Source organism: Pantherophis guttatus, chromosome 2, assembly GCF_059756535.1.
Source record: "Pantherophis guttatus breed Tessera chromosome 2, ASM5975653v1, whole genome shotgun sequence".
NCBI lineage: Eukaryota > Metazoa > Chordata > Lepidosauria > Squamata > Colubridae > Pantherophis > Pantherophis guttatus.
The window spans coordinates 118,842,714-118,857,999 of NC_142064.1; the positions used below are offsets into that span (position 1 = coordinate 118,842,714).

Below are 15,286 nucleotides of genomic sequence, written 5' to 3' on the forward strand. Positions count from 1 at the left end.
AGCAAATCCAGATTTCTCCCAGGGGACAACCTCCAGAGAAACCCACATGGACTGCTGTAAACCACCACTGTTATTTTTAAAGCATATTTCTGGGGTCGTCCGTAGCCCAGAGTTATTTTGGGAAATATGGAGGCTGGCATTTTGTTTTGAAACATGCCAGGGGGTGCACTTCCTCTCTTGTGCTGTCCGGTGGGATGGGGCTTGGTGGGCAAGCATCTTGTTGGGGGACCCCTGCTGCTGACTGAGGCCAATATGGGGCTTCCTTTCTCCACTTTGGCCACTCATCTGCATGTCTGCTGCTGAAAGCTCTGGTTTGATCAATGGGGTTCCTTCCAAAGATCTCTCTTATTGATGGCATGAATGCTGCTGACTGATGGACTTGAGGCGTGGGGGTGGGGATTGGGTTTGCCCTACCATCTGGCCAACAATGCCCATTAGCTGATCGCTCTGCTTAGAAGCACCTTCCTGGCAGGGCAAAAAATTAATAAATCATTACTCTTGGGGAACTTGGGGAAGCATTCTTGGCTGAGCTTTTGCCAACTTGTTTGGACAGAGAGCCTGCAGGAAGAGCTCTCCAGCTCCTTTTCTATCACAAGTTGTGTGCAAGGGTAGCCATTTAAAATCCAGTGAGATGGAGGTAAAAAATCAGAGTATGTTTTCTTCCTTATGAGACAGCTATTATGCCTGGGTAATCCACCACAAAGGGACATGGTGGCTCAGTGGCTAAGACACGGAGCTTCTCGATGGAAAGATCGGCAGTTCAGTGGTTCGAATCCCTAGTGCCGCATAATGGGGTGAGCTCCAGTTACTTGTCCCAGCTTCTGCCAACCTAGCAGTTTGAAAGCATGTAAAAAATGCAAGTAGAAAAATAGGGACCACCTTTGGTGGGAAGGTAACAGCATTCCGTGCATCTTTGGCGTTTAGTCATGCCGGCCACATGACTACGGAGACATCTTCGGACAGTACTGGCTCTTCGGCTTTGAAACAGAGATGAGCACCGTCCCCTAGAGTCGGGAACGACTAGCACATATGTGCGAGGGGAACCTTTACCTTTATCTTTACCTTTAACCCACCATAACTTTCTCTTGTTTCCTTCTATTTCTAGAAGCCTATGTAATGGCTATTTATCTAAAGTTGAACTTGTTAGTCAAAGCCACCATTTTGATCCTTGCTATAAGACATCTCTCTCCCAATCTCCACATTTTTACTGCACAGCTTTGGGGAACGGAAATAAATTTCCCCAGGAAGGGTGTTCCTGCCTATTCATTTCTATTGCTTATTCGGTTTTATGGGAATTCTTAGCAGAGCAATACTATGTGTGTCATCTCTGAGTCCTTCCAATTCCCCTTGATCTCAACGAGCATGTTCACCTGGCAATAAGAGTCTTCTAGTACTTTTTTTTTTTTTTAATTTGATTTATATGCTGCCCTTCTCCGGAGACTCAGGGCGGCTTACAATGCGCTAAGCAATAGCCTTCATACTTTTGTATATTTATACAAAGTCAGCTTATTGCCACCACAAACTGGGTCCTCATTTCACCTACCTTAGAAAGGATGGAAGGCTGAGTCAACCTTGAGCCTTGGAGAGATTCGAACCAGCAGTAAATTGCAGGCAGCTGTGTTAATAACAGGGTGCGTAGACCACTGTACTATCAAGGCTCTTCTGGTACTTGAAGGAAAGACTAAGGTCCACGTCTGAGGAGCTGTTCATGGTCCCATTATAAGCAGATATAGAATTCACAAAGAACAGGAGGACTCCTGAATTTATGGGACTAATACAGAGAAACATATCTGTGTATTTCCAAACAAAACTCTTAAAACATATTACTGCAATGTATGTTTCTTATTATTGTGTTTTCGATGTTTAAAGAGGTCATGTTGTTATGGTGTATCTTCAAATTACATAACATTCTCTCAGGATTACCGGTTTATATTCTGAAACACATTTTGAAATATGATTTTATCAATATAATACATATGTGTATTCATATATATATATATATATATATATATATATATATATATATATATATATATATATATACATGCATATACCTCTATGTGTACATACACATACAATAAACAGTTTTAAATAGTATCTGCCTCTTCCTTGAGGGCAGGACTGTTCTGTCTTACATATGTTCAACTAATGAAGCTGTCATCTTAACCATGATGATTATAATGATAATAAACATATTTTATTTAATTACCTGCTGCCTAACATGTTCAAGACAGGAGCTTTATTACATTTCTATCCCTCAAGGAAGCAAGGGAGCATAATGGGCTTTCTGCCTTGAAGTACTGCCACTTGTAAAGTATTTCTTCTTGCCTTTCCTACCCTGTTCCTCCCAAAGTAAGACATCCCCTGATAATAAGCCCAATCGGGCTTTTGAGCGCATGGTAATAAGGCCAAGCGGTTATTTCAGGGTTCAAAAAAATATAAGACAGGGTCTTATTTTTGGGGAAACATGGTATGTAGGACATTATTAAAAGATCTATCAACAGATCATAGATAGACCACCGCATAAAGGAATCTATGGAAGGAAGCTGTCCTTAATATCTTGATATGACACACAAGTTTTTATTCTAAAGACAGTGATGGCAAATTAGTGACACCTGTGTATCACATCTGCCTCTTGTGATCTTTTGGCTGGACAATCTTTGGCCACCTTTCATGTATGGTTCCCCCTCTATCTCTCAGACTTAAGGGAAGCAGGTCGTTAAACCTTGATTGCCCAGAAATTGCCCAACATTCATTGACTAGCTAACGTCAGAATCTTCACAGATTCAACACTACGCATAAGCCGTTTCACTGCAAAAGATCTGTCCACTACAGAATGGAGAATACCAGCCCTGTCTATATATCAACCCAAAATCCTAAGCTTTCACTCTCAGATTTTAGAGTCAAGAGACTTTGGGGCTATTCTGATATGTGATTGGTAGACACAATGCTTATATAATATCATGTCTGGCCTGAGCAATACTTCTTCAGCTTGCAGTTCACAATCTCATCCAGCATGATCAGCGATGAGGGGAACTCGATAGCAAAGGGAAGGCCATATGATGCATCCCACACCATAGAAAGGACAGACGATTCTGTCTTCAGCTACAGCCCTCCAAGTTAGTGTCATAGCTTTAAATCTTGCATCTGTGGGTTGACAACGTGGGATCCATCGAATTACCTGCATGAGAGGCAATTAATAAAGCTTCCAATTTTATTAAGAACATCTGGGTGACACAAATAGATGGGTCTCTTCATTCTACTGAGTCAACAATGGGTGCCACAATGCTAACATAAATAAAAATAAATAAAAATAAAGACAACATCAAAGAGGGTGGAAAACTAACTTTTAGCACAGGCTTTCTGTAGTCTCCTGCTTTCAATAGGCTTGACACAATAACAGCTTTCCCCTTCACAAGGTTGTTATAGGGAGGAAAAATATGGAGAAGGGCCTAAGACCTTCTTAGAATGATATGATCCTATCCTACAGATAATGAAAATTTATGTATATGTATGTACGTGTGTGCGTGTGTGCATGTGATGTACATGTGTGTATGCTTTAAATACATAAATGTCTTAAAGATATTACAGATCTTTGATTACAGGTTTTGGTTAACTTTCAGAATGCAGCAAGAGTCTGTTTTCCCAGTTCTAGTGACCATTCATCTCTATACTGCATGTGACAGAGCTAAATAGTAGGACTCCATTTCTAGAGAAATATTGTTAAAAGCTGAGCTGGATCAAATCTCAGTTCATCCACAAGTTCCCCTCACAGCAGTTCTCCACCTGCTATTTCAGATGCATTCGGCATGTCTTTACAAGTTGTCAGATTTACTAAGACAAATCTTCAAAAAAAGAGTACACAGAAATACAAGAATTTACTTTTAAAAAGGAGGGAGAAAAATATCCCAGATTATTTGTCCCCATGGTTTCTTTTATTCTGTGTCCACCCGAGAACGAAGAACTTCTTAATATATCTGATGCAGTGACCTTTAATCCTCAAGTGCTTAGGCCACGTAAATGTGTTGCGCTTTAAAATAATACAAAGCTTTTTTTAAAAAGAGTGCAACTTACAAATTTTACTAGCACAGGCAACGCGAGGATGGAAATAAAAGAATTGAAATGCATTTGACTTATCTGCTGTCTTCTCTGTTCTCTACCCCTCCTTCTCGACTCCCACCTACTTCCGTAAAGGGTACTCTGCCCAGCCCACCCCTCCTGCACTCATACACTCCCCCACACATACATACATCAGCACTGTCATAACCACCATCAGTTGGAAGCTGCCTGCCTGAGCACGGATTGGGACCGCGCGCCTATGGCTGGACTGCTACAGAAACAGGTAGTGGAAATCCTTCCATCGCTCTTAGCCTCTCCATCAGTGATGGAGAGGCAGCTTGGAACATACCATCTCATAGACCCGAGGGAGGGGAAAGCAACCATCAATGAAGTTCCAGCTCTAAATCCGTAGGTGTCTCTTGATTTCGAGAGGTGGGGAGGAGTTGGAGGAATGGATCTGGTTGAGGTGGAGGGTGGGGCAGGAGGTTCAAATCTCTACCATTGGCTTTCGCCTTCTTTCACCATTCCCCCCACCAAGCCGTGGTTCCCCTCCTCTTTCTCCTGCCTCCCCCTCCCCCCTCTGCTGAGATTTGCAGCTGGACCAGTGCTCCGCGAGCCCTCTCCATCCTTGCAGAATGTAGGCGCTGCGATGTCAAGCCGCAGCATCCCCGGGGCTGTAGTCAACTAGCAGCCCCCACCCTCGCCCTCCCCCCATCCCTCTAATCCTCTCTTGAAAGGGGGCAAATTGAGCTGAGGAAGTTCCCCCGCGTCTCCGATTCTCGACTGGATCCGGGCCAAGCTAGAGAGAGAAAGGGGGGACCCCTCGTTCCACCACCTCTCTCTCTCTCTCTCTCTTCAGCGGCCGATTCCCGAACAGCCTTCCTGCTCCCCACTTCAGTTTCTTCTGCTTCTGGCATGGCCCGGTGAGTACCATGCGGATAACCTTTCTGCGGGGGAGGCTGCGGGGGAGGGGGAGATCTGTGTGATTGATAAACAGAGACATGTATGTAATATATAATCTCATAGCGCCCAGTGGGGTTTGAGGAGACTTCCCTCCCCTCCTCCTTCTGAGAAGGGAACCCGGGCAGTCTCCGTCATAGGTAATGCAGAAGGGGGGGGTGGGGGGAAGGGAGCGGAATGCGGTTGGGATGGCGTGGGGACAAGTCACTGCAGAAAGCAAAGCTTGGTGGCCGTCAAATGGCGCCCCTCCCACCTTTTAAAAAAGGTACTCTCCCAGACGCAGCCTAAAATTACCCCGGGAGGTAGCAGGGGAGATAGGTGCTTGGTTACACCTGCAGGGGTCCAGCTTTCAAAAGCGGCTCTGGGATACTGGTTATTGGGATGCCAAAAGGGGGGGGGGATTGCAAAATAGAATGGGGAGTGTAGCAAGTCCTTTGGCCGCTTGAGGTCCCCTCCCAGTCATCGCCACCTTTTTTTTTTTCCACCCGACCTCCTCAATGTCGACTTGGCTTGGCTTTCTCTCCTGCTGCACCTTGCGCGCTCGCCTGCCGGCATCTCAAGGTGACAGCGACGTATTCTTGAGGTGTGTGTGTGTGATTGTGTGTGTGTGAGAGAGAGAGGGAGAGGGAGAGAAAGAGAGAGACTTTGCGTGCGCGCACACATGCTCAAGGAGAGAGGAGGGAGCGCCGGTGACGTCCCTGGCCAGATCAGTAAAGGGGTGTGGGTGGGTGGGGGCATGTTTCAAAACCAATAGGGATCTCCCGCCCACCTACCCACTGCAGAGAGGTACCTGCATTAAGTGGGGGCAGGAATGGGGCTGGGGCTGGGGGGGTTAAATAGGCAGTTTTGGCAGCCGCGAGCCGTCTCCATCCGCCATGCCATTCCCACCTTCGGCACCCTTGGTAACTAGAAAAAGAGGTGGAGAGTCAGACCATAGCATGTGATGTGTGAACATGAGAGCGAGCGAGCGAAAGTGCGAACCTCCCAGCGATCCTCTCGAGTCCGGCAGGCTCTTTCTTTCAATGGCTTGTTCGGGGCAACGGATCCCGGCGTGAGCTGAGCGAGACGGAATCAATAAGACTGAAGGGACCTGGTGGAGCGGGGGCTTGGCTGGGGAAAGAAGAAAGGAACGGCTAGATTCAGGGGAAGAGGGGGGGGGGGGACGGACCAAAAGCAGTTCGCACGAACTTCAGCAAACGGAAGATGAATCCCGCCAGGCCTGGAGGGGAAGGACAAGCGGAAAAAATTCGGGGAAACTGAGGTCAGGCAAGGGTATTGCCTTGCTTAACTCCAGGGGGAGGTAGGATAAAGAGGAGAGGGGGCGACGTCAGCATCAAGACATAAATGCCCCGTCTGGTCTAGGATAAAATCCAAAGGCTTCTTTGGTCCAGCCCTCGGCCTCAATAGTTAAGAGAAGCTGTGTACTTGGAGCGGGTCAAAGCAGGACAAGAAAAGGAGGGTCGGGCCGCCCCTTCGGGACTTCTATTCGGTGTCTCTTCCTCTTGCCCAGCTCTGCTGTTTCGACATTTGAGGGACACCTTTCCCCCCACCTCCCCCCAGTAGCGATCACGCCCCCTAGAGCAGCTCTAGTCTTCCCGCCCCCACCCGGCCACCTAAAAGCGAGGGGGGGGGGCGACCGTCACGACGCCGTCGCCTTCTCAGCCTGTACGGCTCTCGGGAGAGGCGGCGGTCTCTTTAGTGACCCGCAAGGGCTTCGGCCTCCCAGACCACTCTGAAGCCCGGAAGCAGCGGTGAGGAAGAGGGAAGCGAAGGGGGGGGGGGTGTAAAGAAGGGGAGGCGTCGCGCTGGGCCTGGCGTGGCCCGCCAAGCCCGCCCGCCAATCGCCAAGGGCAACCGGGAGCGTCTATTCCGCGGTCTGCTTTGGCGCATTGCTCGGGATGGGAAGGGAAGGGAAGCGCGTTCCGGCTCTGGCTTTTTTCAAGGCAACTGCAGGGGAGGGGGCGGGATCCACAGGCTGCCGGGGGGGGAAGGGGGCTGCCTTTCCCCGCTTCTGATTGGCTGAGAGGTCCTGAGTGGCAGCCGGCGCGAGGGGTGGGGTGGGAGAAGAGGCTGAGGAGAGGGAGGGGAGGGGAGGAGAGGAGCTCAGCCGGGAGGGAGGGAGGGAGGCGGCTGGGCTTGACCCACCTACCCGTCAGCGGTGGACTGGGGAGGGCGACGGAGCACCGCAAGACGCCCGACTGCGGCGCCCGGCCGGTAGCAGAGGGCAGGCTGGGGTGGCGGGAAGGATCGCGATGACATCGTGTTATCTGGAAACCAGTCTTTTCTTGTCCGAAGGGGGTGGGGGAGGGGACTCTCCAGCCCGGGCATTCGAGGAACGCGGGCTTTCTGTTGCACGTACCCTGTGGCGCTGACCCCACGGAAAAGCCCTTTGCTCGTGGCAACGGCAATCCGAGGCCACCCCCACCCCCCCGAGTCGTGGAGAGGACGTAACTCCAGTCCGGGAGAAAGATGTTGCGATCGTGACGCTGTAATATTGCGCTTGGCATGAACTGAGCCTCCTTGCTCAGGGACAGTCTACCTCCAACCAGCAGGGGTTGAAGGCAAGGCAGAGAGGTTGGCGGGGGTGCTGTCGCCTCTGTCTGTTTCCCCTCATGGAAACAGGACTGGCTGGCCCCTGATGCAGGAGTACAGGAGACCAGCGCCTAACTAGGGCACAGGGATTGCACCAGCACTGCCGCAATCATTTTGGGGAGGTGGGAGAGAGAAGCAGAGGACGAGGAGGCGAGGCGGAGGGGGGAACCCAAGAGGGAGAAAAATGTAGGCAGAGAGAAGAGGGAGGGGCCAAGAAATATTGGCAGTGGCCTCCTCCTCCCCAGCAGTACAAGTTCACTGGGTGATCCGGCGCCAGCCCCTCCTCCCCTGCCCCCACCTCTCTGCCAACCTACCTCCCGAGGTTGTTGTGACAAAAAAAGAAATCGAAGGAGGGAGTCATATATACACCACCTCGAGTTTGGGAATAAAAGGCAATTAATAAACCAATGCACCAGAAAGCTTTATTAAAGCATAAGCGCCGGTGGACCAGAGATTCGAATTAGTTCATCAGCCTGGTAAATGCGTAAACCATGCCTTATTCCCTCTCCTCTTCTACCCCCTCCTTTCCCCCCTCTCCTGTGGACCCCGTATGCCAATTTTATTTTTATACATTCTGCCCCTCTTCCCCATCTTTGCCTAATGTTCCCTCGATCCATCTCTGCATGCTGCAGAGCTCTGTTAGACCATTCATCCTTTTCTCCCCCACTGATCTGGAGTGGGTGGGGAGAGGAGGGGATGGAAAACTCCTGTTGAACAAGCAAAAACTCAGCACCCACCTACATCTTCTCCCTCCCTTCCTCCTTCTCTCTCTCTCTCTTTTCTCTCTCTCGCCTTATATAACCCTGCATTAAGTAACCTACTCATGATTTCCCACTCATTTTCATTCTTGTGTCACTCTTTCTATCCCACTCCTCCCCTCAGGATCTCTAGGTCCCAGAGCTAACCAGGACAGAGCCTCCCTCCCCTCTTCCCGAGAGGAGGCCGCAGCTGGTTATTCTCTGTCAATATTTCGGAGGCGTGTTCAGCCTTGGGGATGAGGGAAGGCAATATGATTTGCACCAGGCTGCCTGCATTTGCTGTGAGTTTGCAAAGAGCTGGCCGAGACATATTGGGCTTTTTATTTAATCATACGAAGAATCTTAACCTTGAAAGACAAACAAACAAACAAACAAAATAACAGGATTTGTGCATCTGGCTTAAGCGGTCTGTCCACTGGGCTTTACATGTTTTGACTGGAATTGTCCTCTGTATAGAACCCCAATGTGGGCAAGTAGCACCGATTCTTCTCTGCAATAAGGAACATTGCCTGAAACAGGGAGAAGGGCAGTGGTGGGATTCAAATAATTTAACAACCGGTTCTCTGCCTTAATGATTTCTTCCAACAACCAGTTCACCAAACTGCTCAGAAAGTTAACAACCGGTTCTCCCGAAGTGGTGCGAACTGGCTGAATCCCACCACTGGAAAAGGGGTTAATGTCTCTGTCCAGAAATGGCTCCATGATGCTTGTCTCTGCTGGTCTCTCAGACCCTTTTGGTCTTTTCTTTCCCTTTTGTGGGCTTTTCCCCAAGTGTATCCGACCACAGCACAAATATACTTCTTTTTATTGCCACGTCCTCTTCTTTTCACCTCCTAAGACCACGAGTGAGACAGGCCTCAGCCATCCCTAGTTGTACCATTGTTATAGTGGTATTTTCTCCCTCGTTCCAACCCTATCCAACGAATGCATGCCAGTCGGTTTGTCTTTGTCCCCTGTTAGATGACTGCCAGTGACCGGGAATGGGAAACTGAGGTGGGGATGAGATTCATCAATAGGAACAGCAGATTTCATGCTGGTCCCTGCAGTTTCCTACTGATTCAGAGATGGTAGACAGGCTTTAAATTTTCACAGTCCTTTGGGATTTCTGTGAACTGTAAGCTGCACAATTTACAAACCCAACCCCTACCCCCAATTCTTGGAGGCATCATCCAGATGCTTTTCATGAGCTTCTTGCAAAAATGTTAACTTCTAAAAGTAGAGGGATATATTAAGTACTTGGAAAATGTCAAAGACATGTGCATAGAAATACCAGGACATGTTAATTGCATTTGTTCATCTTAATCACATTTACAGCTGAAGTCAATTCAAGGAAACGTTAGGATTTTTTTGTCCTGGCTTTGTCCACTTCTTGCTGTGCTGTTCCTAGCATCGCATTTAAGAGCTAAGCAGCAAGCCAGACTCACGCTGCTTGTCAAGACAAACCAATCTGGAAGAGTCAGATTGCCCTCAGAGCACATAATCCAATTCTGTACACTTCTGTGTCCGCCCCCCCAATATCTCTGCAGATCCAAGTGGATCACATTCAGCCCTTAAACTCTCCCACTGCCTGCCTGTTCCTTATTAGTACAGGGATCCTTTCCTTTCCTTGAGAATTCTTCTCTTCAGCCATCTGGGTTCAAAGCATAGTTTCTCACCTACACTCACAAATATCCCACACCAGCAATGGACTACCATTTGGCACCTGAGAGCTTCATTTCATGATTTCTTGGGGAGGTGAGATAGTGGTGATCTGAGAGTTTCAGTGACCATGAAGAAGGAGGCAGCCTTTTTTTTTTTTAGACTGGGGTCTTTGCTTTCTTAATTGCCCTAGGCAAACTTTAAGCATATAGTTTTCATGGGCCTCCTTCCTCAAAATGATGGGATACGCAATTCAGTGGTGCAACCCTATGGAACTTCAGGGCGATATGTAACTTGCGAGTTGCCCATTCTGATCCTACATATTGTTTGCAAAATACTTTTCACAAACCAGAAGACTTCAACGTAATTGCTGTAGTGATGCATATTAGTATTGCAAAATTTCATTCTTGTTTGCTTCTCAACTACCTAAGAACCTAGCCTAGTCATATTTTGTTATGTCAAAAGGAAGACCTTTGTTTTTATTTAAGTATTTACCATTCCGAATTCCACCCTTGGCCATTTAGGGGGCAACCGTAATCTTCTACTGCAGCCATACAAATAGTCAGACTTAGCCAATTCTACTAGAAATCTACTAGCTATCTGCTGTTGATCCAGCAGCTGTTGCTCTAATAATACACACTATTTTTTTTTACGCGAGTGCTCCTTTCTGAAATGTATTTCTTCCCTTGGCAATGCCATGTATATCTATATGGGCAATTGCCATTGGGCCCAACTGGCCCTTAAAGGTGATCATTGCCGACCTTATAGATTTCTTGTCAGTCTTGGGTCCTCTAGATGTATTTGATCACAGTTCCCAACATCCTAGCTGAAACTGATGCCCTTGTGACCTTTCATCTCATTACTGCAATGTGGTGTATATGGGGCTGCCCTGGAAAAGCATTCAGAAGTTTCAACTGGTGCAGAATGCAGCTAGACAGGTAGTTACTGGTGTCAGATGTTTGACACATGTAACACCACTGCTGTGTGAGCTGCATTGGCTGCCAATGTGCTTCCAGGTGCAATTCAAGGTGCTGATTGCCACTTTTAAAGCACTTCATGGCTTGGGCCCAAACTACCTAAGGAATTGTCTTCTCCCATTCATTTTTACCTGTAGAATTTGGTGCAGCAGGTTGGACAAATTACAGATCCTGCCTGCCAAAGAATGTTGGCTTGGTGAGGACTAGGAGATCTTTTCTGCCATAGCTCTCACCCTCTGGAACATTCTCCTTTCAGAGATTAGGATGATGTCAACCCTGTTGGCTTTTCATAAGGCTGTGAAGACCAGGTTATGTTCCCAGACCTGGGGCTCCCAAGTGTGTTAAGAATCCCATTTGTTGGCTATATTGACACCTATGGCAATAGTTTTACTTGGCAACCACATATATTTAATTTATATTCCTTTACAAATTTAAAAATCGTTTTATGTTTTTACAAAATACACTGCTTGGAGTCATTTGTTCAGATGGGCAGCTATAGAAATCAAATCAAATTAAGTCAATCAAATTTTTTTTAAAAGAATAAAATGCAAAGGATCTTGCTGTAAGAAGTATCAAGTCCAAACAATTCCCAGCATGCTCAGTTCAGTCCAGGAACTGATGCTGGGCCTTCTTTTTGGCAGGCAATGTTGTTGCTCCATCATGTAGCTCTCTCTCTCTGACTTATCATTGGTGATGGGTTTGTAGGCAGGTTGGGTGATTCTGGATTTCAACTCCAGGTTCATGCCTTGGCTGAGTACTTCATCCTTCCAAAAAGTGTCTTCAAACATTCACATTCGTCTTGTAAAGAAAACATTGAACTAGGAGTCCCATGATGCCCTCACGTTGTGTGTTAGTCTGTAAATACCAGCACTCTACAGTACTCTCTGGTCTCTCAAGTACAAATGGGAGCTCATTCTACTTCTGTCTCCTGCCCCTTCCCAAATCAAGTTTCATCTAACCAGATCCACAATAATATAAGTGAAAGACCTGGCTTCAGATGCTATCTCAACACACACACACACACAACATACTGTCCTATTTATGCACTGATGTATTCATCAAAGTGGAAGATAATAATGAAGATGATGATTTACTCCCCACTTTTTATTAAGGAGCTGAAAGAGGCATACGCAACATCCCTTCCTATTTTTCTGCCTCTACCTTATGGTGTTGAGAATGTCTGATCTAAAACCACTCAATACATTTCTGTGTTGGTGGGGAGATTAGAAGCTAAGTCTCCCCATTCCTAATTCAATACTTTCACCACTATTATCACTGTCATGATTTTCATTAGGTTGGGGCATGTTTTAAGACACTGCGAGAGGGGTCAATATTCAGCCTGGCTGAATGTATAGGAAGAGATCATTCACCTCGATCAGAAAGCGAGACAGGTTACGTCACTTCTGCAATAATCGTATGCATTCTTTGTCCTATAATCTTCGAGAATTCTGCTCCTAGAAGCAGAATTCTCTGACCTATATAGCTTATGCAGATTCATTGTCATTACTTTGCATAATTCATTCTGTTTTTCTTTAGCTACGGAGAGGAGGGGAAAAAAAGAGGTAGTTCATTTTGGGACCACCTGATACCCTACTCAACAATTTATCTGGCTTCTGAGATTTCATCAGACACTGGTCTCATGTTCAATATAACCTTACAGCTCCCCACAGGCTAGAAAATCCTTTTCAGACAAAAAAAAAAGTGAGACCCTGAAGAAGTCAAATTTTATGTTCAATTTTTATACTCATGTCCATGAAATGATAAGATACTTTGAGTCCTCATTATATCGTACAGCTGGGCTTGCTTGTTCGCATCAATACTGTTGCATAGTAGTTCTCTGTTCTCTCCACTGCAAGCTATGGAGGTTAATCTACAAAAGGCAGGATGCTCAACTTGATAGTGTCTTGCTTTAATTCATCTGTCTGTGACATAAAATCTACATTGGACTATTGTAAAAGGTAAAGGTTTCCCTGTCAGTCATGTCGGCTCTAGGGCACAGTGCTAATCTCTGTTACTTGACCGAGGGAGCCAGTGTCCGAAGACACTTCTGGAGTCATGTATTCAGCATGGCTATATGCCAGAGGTGCATGGAACACTGCTATCTTCCCACCGAAGTGGTACCTATTAATCTACTTGCATTTGCATGCTTTCAAACTGCTAGGTGGGCAGGAACTGGAAGCAAATTGACCGGGAAACTCCATATGTATTGAACAAGAGCTTCTAAATGGCATTAGCATTTTGGTTAATGATCAAGGATGATGGAAGTTATAACTGAATAATATCTGAAAGGTTACAAGTCACTTACTTACTTACTTACTTACTTACTTACTTACTTACTTACTTACTTACTTACTTACTTACTTTACTTCCCAAATTTATATGCCGCCCAACTTGCTATCAAGAGACTCTATCATGGGATACAAGAAGCTGAGATGTGAATCTTGGCAGAAGTGGAACCAAGGAGCCAGCCTCAGAGCAGAGTGCTCTGTGGGCCAGAATTCAAGCTCAGAAATGCATTTCGGAAGGGTGAGAAGTAAGATTCAGGAAAGAGAAGTTGGCAGCTGCAAAAGGCAATGGAAGATAAAATAGAAGCATTGGTTAGTAAGACTGATGGCAACACTAATAGGGTCAGAGATGGTTGTTGTTGCCTAGGAAATGATCCAGAAGGATCAACAGGTGCACCATATCAGGAGAAGAGAAAAGATAGCTTGGAATTATTGGGGGCAGAACCGTACTGGTACTCAGTGCTGCCAATGGCTTCCTCTCCATTGTGATATCAAGTATAACCCAGTATGCAGAGATTAAAGAACTACTTTTAAGTCTTGGTAGCTCCTAGTAGCCAGATGTTCATCCTACAGAAAGCTTCTTATTTTTCCTTCTTACATCTACTGCTTGCAACCATTTATCATATGACATACTTTCTGGAAGCTGAGGGGACAATCTATTCCCAATGACTCTCCTTCCCTCTTTATGGTTGTCTTGCTTAGGGCTTGCCTAAGCAATTTACTGGCATTACTGGTCTTGTTTTTTCCCCTTTTGGCCTAATGCAACCAACCTTCCCAGACTTTCTTGACCAGCAACATCTGGTGCGTGATCTAGGCAGGCAGTGCCAATTTGCATCAAAGGAGAATAGTTGCTGTCTAGCAGCACCAAGGACAGTTCTTAAGCGTAAGACTACCATGGAATTGCTGGACAGGCGGGGGGGGGGGGAGCTGTCTGCTGCAAGAGGGCGCCGAAGCAACCTGCGTAGCTTCTCATTAGTTGGCCATCAAGCCTAAAAACACTCTTCCCAAAACAAATCTTAAAAATTATTTTATTTTATTCATGAGACAACAGATGAATAAATGAAGGCTCATTTGGTGTCTTTGAAAACACCAAATTTTTAAAAAGACAAACGCATGAGCTTCTACACATCAGAAAGAAAGGAAGCCGGCAAACTGCAAACTGAGCTGAAAACCTTTTTGTCTGTTCCTGAAAGAACCCAAATGCACGAGACGGGATGAGTGGCAATTTGAAGAGGTTCTCTGTAGCCGATGGCAGGGTTTGGGAAAAAGAATAGGACTCATTTTACTATCTATTGCTATAAAGGAGGGCCAAGGCTGCTCAGGGCAAATAGTGCTTCTATATATAGGTTATTTTAAAAGGATGGGCTGGGGAAAATTCCCATACACAGAAGCTGCTGTATTATGGACAATGTGGCAAGATTCTGCTACGCAGCAAGTAAAGGCAGAGCATGGACATTAGTAGGAAGCAGCGGATGTTTCGTTTGTTAATTGTTATACTGTGTCTGTTTTTAATATGATAGTGTTTTCTTCCTTGTGAAAGATGGACTTTGACTACAGTTAATAACATTTAAAGCTGCATGTGAATTATGAGAGGTATCACAGAGAGGAAGGTGGTCAACCTATTTTCCAAAGCATCTGAAGGCCAGACAAGGAATAATGGATGGAAACTGATCAAGGAAAGATTCAACCTAGAAATAAGGAGACATTTTCTGACAGTGAGAACAACCAAGCAATGGAAAAGAAGTTGCCTTCTGAAGCTGTGGGAGCTTTGTCAATGGAGGCTTTCAAGAAGAGATTGGACTGCCATTTGTCAGAAATCGTGTAGGGTCTCCTGCTTGGCTGGAGGGTTGGACTAGATGATCTACAAGGTCCCTTCCAACTCTGTTATTCTGTTTTAAAGTTACCATTTGGGTTTCTTGACCAACAGACCAACTGGGACTATCCAAGACAACTCCCCAAATCATCAACTAGCACAACTGTTTGGGTAGCACCTAGCTGGAGAAATCTAGCCTAAGAT

The 15,286-nt window shown here is 46.2% G+C and overlaps 1 protein-coding gene across 7 annotated transcripts in view; it reads left to right on the plus strand.

Moving 5' to 3' along the window:
* The first annotated feature begins 4,227 nt into the window (after nt 1-4,227).
* ATP2B3 (ATPase plasma membrane Ca2+ transporting 3) overlaps nt 4,228-15,286 on the plus strand; it is a 131,580-nt gene continuing 120,521 nt past the window's right edge. For 3 of the 7 annotated variants that reach the window (XM_034434198.2, XM_034434197.3, XM_087886582.1), the window contains exon 1: nt 4,504-4,982. The gene's annotated coding sequence lies outside the window, so the exon portion shown is untranslated. Of the gene's footprint in view, nt 4,343-4,372; nt 4,468-4,502; nt 4,983-15,286 lie in introns of those variants that run through there. The other 4 variants (XM_034434193.3, XM_034434194.3, XM_034434196.3 and 1 more) reach the window with 4 other exon arrangements.